Source organism: Jaculus jaculus, chromosome 3 (assembly GCF_020740685.1).
Source record: "Jaculus jaculus isolate mJacJac1 chromosome 3, mJacJac1.mat.Y.cur, whole genome shotgun sequence".
In the NCBI taxonomy this organism is placed as follows: Eukaryota; Metazoa; Chordata; class Mammalia; order Rodentia; family Dipodidae; genus Jaculus; species Jaculus jaculus.
Window position 1 is genome coordinate 59,840,747 of NC_059104.1, and position 12,437 is coordinate 59,853,183.

Here is a 12,437-nt window from a genome sequence, read left to right on the forward strand (position 1 = left end):
CAGTATGATGAGTCTTGGTGTAAGGCTCAATGCAGCTTCTAAAGAACTATTTAGGTCCCTGGTGGGCTGGTGTCCTGTGTTGATCCGAGGCCTGAGTGGATTAGGGAGATAGGCTTTCCTCTGATAAACAGTATCCATTATTGCTTTGAGGAGAATGGACTGAGGTAATATGAAGCCCTTCTTTTTTACTGTGTGTACCCTTCTGTGACTTTGAATGGTGTACAATTTACACCATTTTGACAAATAAATTTTCTTCTGCTCCTGAAGTAATGGAATGAAAGCCTATATTGTGGTTATTGTGATCCTTACTTCACAAAAGGGGATGTGAACCCATCTCATGGATAAATCCACAACCATACTCAAGGAATAAGACTAAGACGGGAAATGTTGGGCACATGATTTGCCCTCTACTTGCAAAGGGGTAGAATTCAGTGGGAATAAAATCGTCAACCTTCATTATCTGTGCTAGTCAAGGAAAGTCCTAAGTAAGTACTCTAAAACATAAATAAACATGAAAGTTGTATTTCACATTTGGAATGTGTTAGTACACTCTGAAATATGGATCTTTTTTTCTACACTGAAAACTAAATAAGCCCAAAGGACTGAAATATTAAGAAGGTGTTCATATTTTCCCTCTACCTTGTTCTTTCTCTCTCCCTCTCAAATAAATAAATTAAATTAAATATTTAAAAGTAGTATGTTTGAAAAAAAACCTGAGACCAAGATCAGGATCTTGGGAATGGTTAATCAGAAATGCTCAATTATATCACAGAGAACCTCAGTCCTGTGCACTTTCTCTGCTGGCCTCGTGTTCAGGATCATGGGAATATGACCGGAGGACTCTGAGCATCACCTCCAGGTAAAGGTCAAGGGGACAAAATGAACCATCTTTTCAAAGAACAAGGAAACCTCTCCCAGAATCCTAACTCTATCCTCAGAAACCATGCCATGCTTCCTTTCATCCTGTGCCATTCCAGAACCTACTACCAGCAGGGAATGGAATAATCCCAATAGGGTCAGAGGAATCAAAGGGAGGGGAATAGATGCTGCCAGTTAAGCTGCTCCTCTACAAGAACCCTTTCCCACACTCACACTGTGGCTGGCCAGACCCGTTATCTTACTAACACTGAGAATCAGTTTATACAGATATGCCCCTACTGCTTTTCCTCTTACAAGTACTCTTGCTGAAGAGTGGTGGGAAAGTATTTAGTTGAAGTTCCTGCTATCTGGGTACTCTATTTGACTGAAATAAGTTTAAACAAAGACACTGCTAACTTCATTAAGACAACTTGGAGTATGAGAAGAGATCAGTAATCATCAAAAGCAAATTTGCTATGAGGGAAAACAGTGAGAAACAGGCAGCCCCATGTTCAAGGTGACTCTGCCTATTAAGGCGCTAATTATTGTCACTCTCACACTGACCTGGTTGAAGCTATTTTCAAAGGCTAGTGATTACATCAGGGTTGAAGCATATAGATGTCACTGATCCAAAAGTTCTTTGTACAGAGTGAGACAAGTACATCACCCTTGACCATTTTGCCCACCCTAGGGGCTCGGAAGTGGACACTCAGGGAGTGGTCTCATTAAAGGTGTACAGTCCCAGAGGAAAAGCAATGGATTGATGTCACTAGCTTGCTGAGCTAATAACCTCTTCAGCTGCACAGAGCCACAGCTGGAGGTTAAGAAGGGAATTGCCTATAAGCAATTTACACAGAGCAGCTTAGAAATAAAACTCTGTGTCAGACGGACACTAAAAACCAGCAAGGGAATATGTTTCTCCCTACCACCACCCACTGGAAAGAAACAAGAGGTTCAGCCACTGGCTATATTTATGTTTGGAGCAGGAAAAAATAGAAGTATAGGTAGAGATAAGGATTAATTTGATTGAACTCCAGTGAAATATAGGCATCTCAGAATTGTCAATGTTAAGAGGAACTATGCACTCATGTGACCTACACCATCCAAACTGCACAGTTTGATTTCGGATTTTAATAGTAGAAATGGTAGGTCAGGATCATTTTAGGATCAAAAATAGCAAAAGGCAATTTCCCACTTCATCCAATATCATTCACAGCCACTCTGCCTAGCCACACACTGCCCTAGAGCAGAGCTTCTCAACTTTCAACGTCACTGGAGTCACCTGGGGACCTGTACAAATGCAGGTCTGAGGTAAGGCCCAAGAGTTTGTATTTCTAACCAGTTCCCCAGTGATACTGCCAGTGGTGCTGCTGCCAGCCTGGAGCCAGGCTCTACCATGCCTATGATAGGGTTATTTAGTGTTGGTGTGGCTTAAAAATGTTTAAATCTTCCTGCATAATAACAGAAAAAAATGATGACGTCAAAAAAAGAAGAGACTCATTGGAAAGAAGGGATTTACTGGAAGGGGAATTTGGGAGAGTGGTGGGAGGAGATGAAGATTATAGTTCATTGTCTATATTTATGGAGGCTGTCAATAAAAAGTTAAAAAAAAAAAAAACCTGGGCATGATGGTGCATGCCTTTAATTCCAGTACTCAGAATGTTGAGGTAGGAAGAGCACTGTGAGTTGGAGGCTATTAGGTTGGGACAGGCTCCCAAAATGGAGTCACCAAGGACAGCAGGATGGCGACAGAGGCTTATCCACATTCCTCAAGAAACAGCCCAGCCATTATCCCTTCCTGGCCTAACAGCACCCCTAGGTCATGGTTTTCTGCCCCCTTATCTTCCTGCTCACTGTTCTTCTTGTCTCACACCCTAGCTATTTGTTCTTTTCCCTTCCTCACCATCCTCCAACTGAAAAGCCCTATAAATCACACGATCTGGAAACTCAGGTTGGTTGTCCTCATCTCTTATGAGCCAGCCCTGGTAGCATTTTGGTTTTCCCAAATAAAAGCTTTCATCTTTGCCTCAGAGTGGTTTGTGTGGTCTTGGTCACTCCCGAACCTTACATCTGGTGCTGTGACTTGGATAGGAGGCTTCCAGTTGCCCTCTTGAGTGGCCAGACCTCCTTTCTCCTGACCAGACCACTGAGCTGCCATTGACCCTCTGAAAGCTTCAGACCATCTCTGCCTGTTATTGGCTTTCATGCCCACCACAGTTTGGCCTCACTCTTCTTCCCTTCCTTGTCTCTGTCCTCCTTCTTGGTAAGTGTTCCTCTTGGGTTGGCCTGCTCTTGGGTTTAATCCCTCCTTGTGGAAGCTGTGCTGGCACACCAGGCTATACTGCTCAGCCACTTTTGGGCCCTGTGGTGGTTTGATTCAGGTGTCGCCCATAAATTTAGGTGTTGTGAATGCTAGGTTCCCAGCCGATGGAGATTTGGGAATTAACGCCTCCTGGAGGGAGTGTATTGTTGGGGGCGGGCTTATGGGCTTTATAGCCACTTTCCCCATGCCAGTGTTTGGCACACCCTTCTGTTGCTGTGTCCACCTTATGTTGGCCAGGGGGTGATGTCCACCTTCTGCTCATGCCATCATTTTTCCCTGTCATCGTGGAGCTTCCCCTCGAGCCTGTAAGCCAAAATAAATCTCTTTTTCCCAGAAGCTGCTCTTGGTTGGGTGATTTCTACCAGCAATGCAAACTGGACTGCAACAGGCCCCAACCCCAGATCTCAAGAAAGATGCGCCTCAGGTCTCTCTCACTCTGGTCCACTGTACCCCAAGAGGTACCTTTTTGTTCAGTTGCACCATCTCAGGACACTCTCCTCCTCCTTCCTCTCCCTCCTGAGGTCTCATCTTTCACTGCCAGCCGCTTTTGCCATTGGGGGCACAGTCACTCACCTTGCCCACTAGCAGGCTAAAAATCCAACAGTTAAACCAGGCATGGTGGCGCTCATCTTTAATCCCAGCACTTGGGAGGCAGAGATAGGAGGACCACTGTGAGTTTGAGGCCACCATGAGACTAGAGTGAATTCCAAGGTCAGCCTGGGCTAGAGTGAGACCCTACCTCAAAAAAAAGAAAAGAAAAGAAAAGAAAAGAAAAGAAAAGAAAAGAAAAGAAAAGAAGAAAAGAAAAGAAAAGAAAAGAAAAGAAAAGAAAAGAAAAGAAAAGAAAAGAAAAGAAAAGAAAAGAAAAGAAAAATCCAACAGTTACAAGCTGTACGGCCTCTGCCCACATGGGAGGTGCAGGTCCTGTTCACCCTGATGGGCCAGGGTCATATTGGTGTTCTGTATAAACCCAACTTAAGCCCTAGTTCCTTTCTCTCATCCTTGTTTTTCTCTTTACCTGTCTCCTTAAGAACTTAAAGCCTCTATGGCTCTTGGATGACATCTTATCTTTCTCTGCAACTCTGCCTGGCCATAATGTAAGCTGGACAATAGCTGCAAATGGCCTGAAAACGGTACTCTAGATTTCAAGATCCTCACTAATTTAGAAAACTTCTATCAAAATGCAGGCAGATGGTCCAAAATACCCTCTATTCAAACATTTTTGACTCTGCATACATGGTCTTCTCTCTGCTCTACCTGCTCTTCTCACTAGATCCCTCTAGCCAAGGTCTCAGAAATGTGCTGTCATCCAACCCCTCTCCCATACTCATCCTCAAGCTCTGCTTTTGACCCAGATGCCATAGATGACCTCATCCCAACAGCCCCTCCAGCTTCTCCAGCTCCCTCAGTCTCTCCTGACCTCCTGCCTGGTGACAAGGTTTGATTTTGATCTCCAGAGCTGTGAATAAAATATAATTTAAAATAGGAATGCATAGCTTATGAATGAATGAATGAATGAACGTGTGAAGGGGAAATGGTTGTCTAGAGTCTATATGAAAAGTGCACCTAAAATGAATGTGTATTTTGAGTATGTATGTGGCTCACAGCCCTAAGGCTGCAGAATGATTTCTGTTTTGAGCAGTGCCATTTCATTGTGGGGGGCGTTCTCCACCAAGCCCACTGTACTAGACAGCATAGCCAAGTTTTACTGCTGGGTGTCCCCCAGAAGGAACACTAAAAGTAATTAAGATCATAGGCAAGAAAAAAATGCAAGATCCTCCTATGCTTAAAGAGTTGTATAATGGCAGGACCAGAAAGCTGCCTTGTAGCCCTGAGGGAAGTCCAAACACTCCCTGGAATTTAGGAAGGAAAAAAAAAAAAGGCTCTTTCTTAGCTTCCCTGCCTTGCAGAGCCAAGGGCTGAATAAAGCTGGAAAAAGCTACAATGCATTCAGTTCAATGGGAGAGAGAGAAATTGCCAGTCAAGATAATCAACAGTGGACACTACAAGCCTTAAATTTGGCCAGCCAGGCCAAATGAGCCAGTGGGTGCAATAGTTGCATATCTGTTATGGGGGAAACCAACCTATCTCTAATTGGACTGGAGGTCAGCTCCATGGGAGGAAACACATCCCTGATACTGAAAACCTAAAATAGGGGTAGTCATGAGCCCTAGCCAAACATGCTAGTGTTTGGCTAAATGTATATACTATGCTCACCAAACTGCCCAGTATACACTTCTCTTAATGTACATACCCATATATTAATGCTACACTAACTTTTGGTTAAAGAAGCTTCTCTCTTCAGATGGCAGTGACCTTGGGATGACTCAGAAGACACCATAGTGCTGAGAAGTGACAGAGGAGTGCTCAGCACTGAAATATCTCTATCACATCTTCCAAGGCTCAGTGTCCATTGAGCAAGAGGTGGCAGAAAGAATGTAAGAGTCAAAGGAAGGGTAGGACTCCTTACAACATGCTCCTCCAGACACAAAATGGCCTGGATATCCATGACCTCACAGTGCCTGACACTACCTACACAAGACCATCATAATAGGAAGAAAAGATCATGACATCAAAATAAAAGAGAGAGTGATTGAGATGGGGAGGGGATATGATGGAGAGTGGAGTTTCAAAGGGGAAAGTGAGGGGAGGGAGGGAATTACCATGGATATTGTTTACAATTATGGAAGTTGTCAATAAAAAATTAAAATTAAAAAATTTATGTTCCAGGAAAGTTATAAGAAACAAAGTTCCAAAATCAGTAAATGATAAAATCTTTATGTTTGTTCTGGATAAATAGTATAAATCAAATAGTATAAGTCTTTTATAAAAAGATTGTTTCAAAAGGCCTTTTGAGAAAAAGAAAAATTTAAATGGTCATATTAAAAGTCTTATGGTAAGAACAATGAAAATTTTTGTTGGTAGTTATGAACTGAACTAAGAAAGATAAACTGGAAAACAAAACTTTAAATGTTGGATGTTAAATGTTTGATGAAAATGATTGTTACAGAGTGGTTACCTAGATTGTAGAATAAAAGTATGTAGATAAAGGTATAAATAAAATATATGGCTGAAGGTATGAGTAAACTTAAACAGAAGGTTAGAGACTAAGTTGATTAAGTCTCAAAGTACTTGATCAGATTACAGACCTCTTGAGATACAAAGTGACTATTAGCCTAGGGCTTACATCAGACTAACAAAGTACGGCCCTGGCTGGCAGCAGGTTAGTTTGGTATTCAGGCTGTAAACTTAAAACTTGAACTTATTGATGGTAATCTGGTCATGATAATGGTTATGAAAGACTAAATTTAGAGTAGCCAACCAAGTTAGCTAAGTTCTTCTATTGGTCAACCTTTCACTAAATCTTAAGGTTAAAATTGTCTTATTAATATTTAATTCTGTCATGCGGTTATTATATCTAAAACTGTCCCTCAAAAAAAAAAAAATGCTCACAGGGCTGGAAACACCTTAGCAGTTAAGGCGCTTGCCTAAAAAGCCAAAGGACCTCGGTTTGATTCCTCAGTACCCACATAAGCCAGATGCACAAGATGGCGCATGCATCTGGAGTTCATTTACAGTGGCTGGAAGCCCTGGTGCACCCATTTTCTCTCTCTCTCTCCCTCCCTCCCTACCTCCCTCTCTCCCTTCCCTCTTTCCCTCTCTTAAATAAATAAATAAAAATAAAAATAAAATTTTAAAAATTCTCACAGAAAATTTGTTTGCTCTTTTTTCCTATTTTATAAAGCAAATAGACCACAGTTTGAAACATTGAACAGTATTTATCTGTCATACACTTAAAAACTATTTACTTCATGGTGAGCAGTAAAAGAAAATTCTTAACAAAGTTATGTTGTGATTTAAGATGTAATTCCTCAATTCCTCCAACAACCAATCTTAATACGTTAAATTTTACTTAACATCATTACTAAACAAGTTTATCAGAGTACCACAGGCAAAATTATAGAGTTGATTAAGGTTTGAATAGTTATAGATTATGTCATGAAATTTTGTGTATGTTTGGAATTCAATATAGTTCTATAAAAATGATTTGGAAGAGATTAAAAATATTTCTTTTTGGCTCAGCAGTTAAAGGTGCTTATTGACAAAGCCAGATGCACATAGTGAAACATACATTTGGAAAGTGTTTGCAATGGCAACTGGCCCTAGTATGCTAATTCCCTCTCTTTTCCATGAGACATATCTCCTTTTTTCATTAGATTATGGCAGTTTAGTCCAGTTCCTCTATTCTTTGGGTATGTTAAATATAGCTGAATTAATTTCAGAAACTGACTTACAGATTGGATAGACATCTTATTTAGCTTTTAAAAGTGCTAAATTTCATATGTGTGTGTGTGTGTATATATATATACATATATATGTTATATGAAAATATCTCAATTTTATAAGCTTTAAAAATTGTAAAATTTTTAATGTCTTTATATTTAAGCCAAAAATGTTACTACATAATATATATTTGTTTATTTTTTATTAACCTATTTTTTTAATTTAATTTATTAGTTTTTTTTTTCAGCAAATACAGGCAGTTTGGAACCATTGTTTAGGCTCATCCATGATCTACCCCCTCCTACTGGACCCTCCTTGTTGATGTAAATGGGTCGTGCATTGTGGAGTTAGCCCACAGTTATTGGTATGATAAATGTCTCTGCAAATCATGACCCAACATGTGACTCTGACATTCTTTCCGCCCCCTCTTCCGCAAAATTTCCCTGAGCCATGTTGGGTTCATTTTTGGTCTGCTTCAGTGCTGAGGTGTGGGGGGCCTCTGGGGCTCTGGCTCTTTGATTTGGTAGGAGTTGATTTTTCTCTGTGTTGGTCTCCTTCCCCTTTGTGCTGGTATCCGGTTTACAGGAAAACATCACCCTTGCTTGTTTCACCAATTGTCCTTAGTTTCAGTTGGGCCCTTTTTGAGGTATGTTGGGGCAGCTCTCTCCTTAAGATCTGAATCTATCTGAAAAAGAGAAGCAGATTCTCCAACGGAGAGTAAGTTAACACCCAGAAAATTGAGATAACAATTACTTTTATGATAGAGAGTTTGATAGGTATAGGCCCTCGTGTACCCCATGATTGATGGTAGCTTGATATTGGAGAGTGGGCTTATGTTTGGGTATGGTTCTGACTTGTTTCCCAGCTCCAGCTATGGGTCTCATACCACTGAGGGGATCAGTTAGCCAAATCAAGAGCAGTTGGTTCCCCACCATGGCTGTGTGCCACTATTGCACTTGAGTGGGCATCACATCAGGTTATTTGTTGCTAATTAGGTTAGACAATGAGTTGCTTGGGCAGATATTGGTCATTTCCCCCTGTCGCCCATGTAGCACCTTCTGGCACTAGACACGCTGACTGTCTGGGGACTGACTCTCTCCTGGCTTCCAGCCATGCCATTCCATTTTACGTGTCAGCTGAATATGGAGTCTTCAGCAATAGGGTCTTACCACTGGCCTTTGGTGGGTCATCAAGTACTCTGACAGAAGTCTGTCATTGTTTTGGGAAACCTTGTAGGTTTCTCTGACCAAAAGCTCATTGTGGATGGTAGCCCCAAGCTGGAATTGGGGGTTACAGGTCAGTGCCCACTAAGAAATTGAGGAAAAACATAACTAATATATAAGAGTTAGAGAGGAGAGAGATAGAGGGGAGAGGGGGAGAGGGAGGGAGGGAAGATGTAGAAGATTTAGGTTAGTCTTGATCCTACCCTCTCCAGTGTCTTGTGGTTCAGGTGTTTCCTGTAAGGGTCTAGTGAAGGTTCAGCCCTTTGGTCTGTCTTTTAGGAAGTAGAATTTTATGGTACCATTGCCTATTATTTGTTTATTTTCAACTCTGTTAGCAGATCTTTTGTTCATAGTTTACTCTCTGGAGCCTCAAGTGTCTTAAACATATAAACTGTACTTTTTGTTAATATCAGACTCTTCTAGATATCAGAATATTGTATTTGGTTTATACAAAGTCCATGATGTTTGGCTATCAATAAGCATGCATCACCATACCTGGCTAAAATTCTGTAATTTTAAGGTGGTTCTTATCTTATTCATGCTGGTTTTGCTGGATGATTATCCCTGAGGTTATAATCTAAGTCTTATGAAAAGTGATTTATTGTGATTTTGTTCTTAGGAAAACTTAAAAAGCTCCCCATGTCTTAGGAAAATCCACTGAATACAAACAATGTTAATATAGCTTGTCTAAGCTTCATGTAATGGTCATAAATATTTCTTTAGTTAAGCCTTAAGATTGTTCAATGGTAAAAGATACTTATTTTTTAAAAATTACTTTTTATCGGTCATATTGTCTCTAAGGTATGTTAAAATTGGGCTTGCTTAACTTAACAATGACCAGGTTTTATTTATTTGGGGGATTTTTATTATTTATTTATTTATTTGAGACTGACAGATAAAGAGAGAAAGAGGCAGAGAGAGAGGAAGAAAGAAAGAGAGAGAATGGGCACACTTGGGCCTCCAAGCTACTGCAAAGGAACTCCAGATGCGTGTGCCCCTTTGTGTACCTGGCTAATGTGGGTCCTGGGGAATTGAGCCTCGAACCAGGGTCCTTAAGCGTCACAGGCAAGCGCTTAACCACTAAGCCATCTCTCCAGCCCAGCTATGTAAAATCAGGCTCAGTCAAGTTTTCATTTAATTAATTGTCTCATTTCTTACGCTCATTGCTTATAAGTTTGGGGGGTAACTGGTACTTACATTAGTATACAGACGAGCCAAAGTTGTTTTCAAACACAGATGGCAAGTTTTTATACTGTCATGTCTTTTTCCTGGCATACAATTTCTAGATTAAATCAATTCCCTTAAAGTTATTGATAAAATAATTGGTAAAATATTTTCAGGGCTACTAAAATGTCCTACCTATTCTTATAACTGACAGATACTTAAAAGATAAAATGTATATGCTTTCTATGTTCCAGATACAACTGACACTGTCTCCTAACAACTAAACTTACATATTAATCAGAATGATTTTAAACTATTGTGTTATTATCTACACAGATCTTCTTTTCTAACCAGATATGTTCTGCACCTTTGTAATGAAACCTCTTTTGCTAATCAGATATACACAGTCTTTCTGAGTGATTAATAACCATATATAGAAGCCAAAATCAATTAGAAACATTGGAATTAAAAGGATAACCAATATTTTGGTTCCTGCTCCCAGGTCAGAAGGCCACAGGAGATGATGGGACACTTGCTAACCTCTAGCCTCTGATAAGTTATATGTCTTTGTTTTGTTTTGTTTTGTTTTGTTTGGGGAGGGTTCAAGGTAGGGTTTCACTCTAGCTCAGGCTAACCTGGAATGCACTATGTAGTCTCAGGCTGGCCTCAAACTCTTGGCAATCTACCTACCTCTACCTCCTGAGTGCTGGGATTAAAGGTGTGGGCCACCACATCCAGGCAACCTTCCACCTTGTTGATCGTTGTTCATTTCTGTGTTCACCAGGCTACCTGGCCAGCACCCTTCAGGATACTCCACATCTTGCTGAAGGTGCATTGGGATTACAGAACTAGTGCTGCTGTGTCCAGCTTTACATGGGTTCTGGGCATCCAAACTCAGGTACTTACACTTGTGTGGCAAATGCTTTACCCATTAAATGAAATTCTGACACTTTCTACAACACATATGAACTTGGAAGCCATTATGCAAAGTGAAATGAGCCAGATACAAAAGGAAAGATACCATATGAGCTCACTTATATGAGGCACATACATTAATCAAATTTATAGAGCTATAGGAAACCTTGCAGAAGGGGTAGGAAATTGCAAAAGCCACAGAGTGGGTAGGAATATTCTGAGGCATGGTCTCCTGCGTTCATGACCCCACAGTGAATACCGTAACCCCACTAAGGAGGGTTTCCAGGGTAACGGGAGCACAGGGTGGGGATAAAAGTGTGTAACTTGTTACAATATATAGAAAATGAAATAAATAATGAAAAAATATAAAGCCATAAAGAATTTACAGGGTAGAAATGTTCCAAAGGAAAGAAGAGAGGAGAATGAGTAATTATCATTTAAAAGTATGGAATGTGGGCTTAGGAAGATGAATCAGTTCTGGAGATGGACGGTGGTGACGCCAGTGCAACAGTATGTGTTTGATGTCACTGCACTACACACCTAAAGGTTAAAATGACCTAATATATATAATCATATGTATATAAAATTTAAACATCAGTCACTAGTTTTCTTTTGGGGAGGTATTTGTTTTATTTTTCAAGGTAGGGTCTCATTCTAGCCCAGCCTGACCTAGAATTCACTCTATATTCTCAGGCTACCTCAAACTCACAGTGATCCTCCTACCTCTGCCTCCTGAGTACTGGGATTAAAGGCGTGTGCCACCATGCCAGGCTTGGGTTATTAGCTTTGTACCTGAAGGAGAGACACAGTGACTATGTGGCTCAGGAAGAATGTACAGATGTGAAGAGAAGAGAGCATTGGTGAGGGTTCCAGGAGCCCGATGGCAGCCAGCCACCCTGGCTGTGACCCTTTACATGGAGCCTTCACCTTCCTGAGATTGTCCTCTTGTAAGCACAACGTAGAGACTGATAGCATTCTCATCAGTAAGATGAAGAGAATGCCTCCCACAGCATTTTATTGGTCTCAATAGATCTCTCTTTGGGGCTGGAGAAATGGTTTAGAGGTTAAGCGCTTGCCTGTGAAGCCTAAGGACCCCGGGGGCGCACACGTCTAGAATTCCTTTGCAGTCTCTCTCCCTGCCTCCCTCTCCCCCCCCCCTTTCTGCCTCTTTCTCTCTCTCTGTCACTCTCAAATAAATAAATAAAAATGAACAAAAAAATTTTTAAAAACAGAGATATCTTCGGGAGATAAACATTGTTTTATGGTCAAATATGTAAGATGTGGTGCAGACTTAACCCCGTTCCTGGATATTCACAAAGCACTTTAGCATGCTATAAAGGCTCTGGAATATTCTGCAGCAAAAAAAAAAAATTCATTCAGTTTTCTTAACCCAGCCATCTTTGTTTGGGCTCCCTAAGCCGAGGAGCACAAGTAGTGTACTTGGGAAGTGACGGAGACACAGAAAATTGGGAAAAAAGGAGGAAAGTGCCCTCAAACTACACATTATTTCTTTTTTTAAAACTTTTACTTATTTATCTATTTGAAAGAGCGAGTGAACGAAGCAGATAGAAAGAGAATGGGTGCAACAGGGCCTCTAGCCACTGCAAATGAACTCCAGGTGCTTGTTCTACCTTGTGTATCTGGCTTTACAGGAGTACTGGGGAATTGAA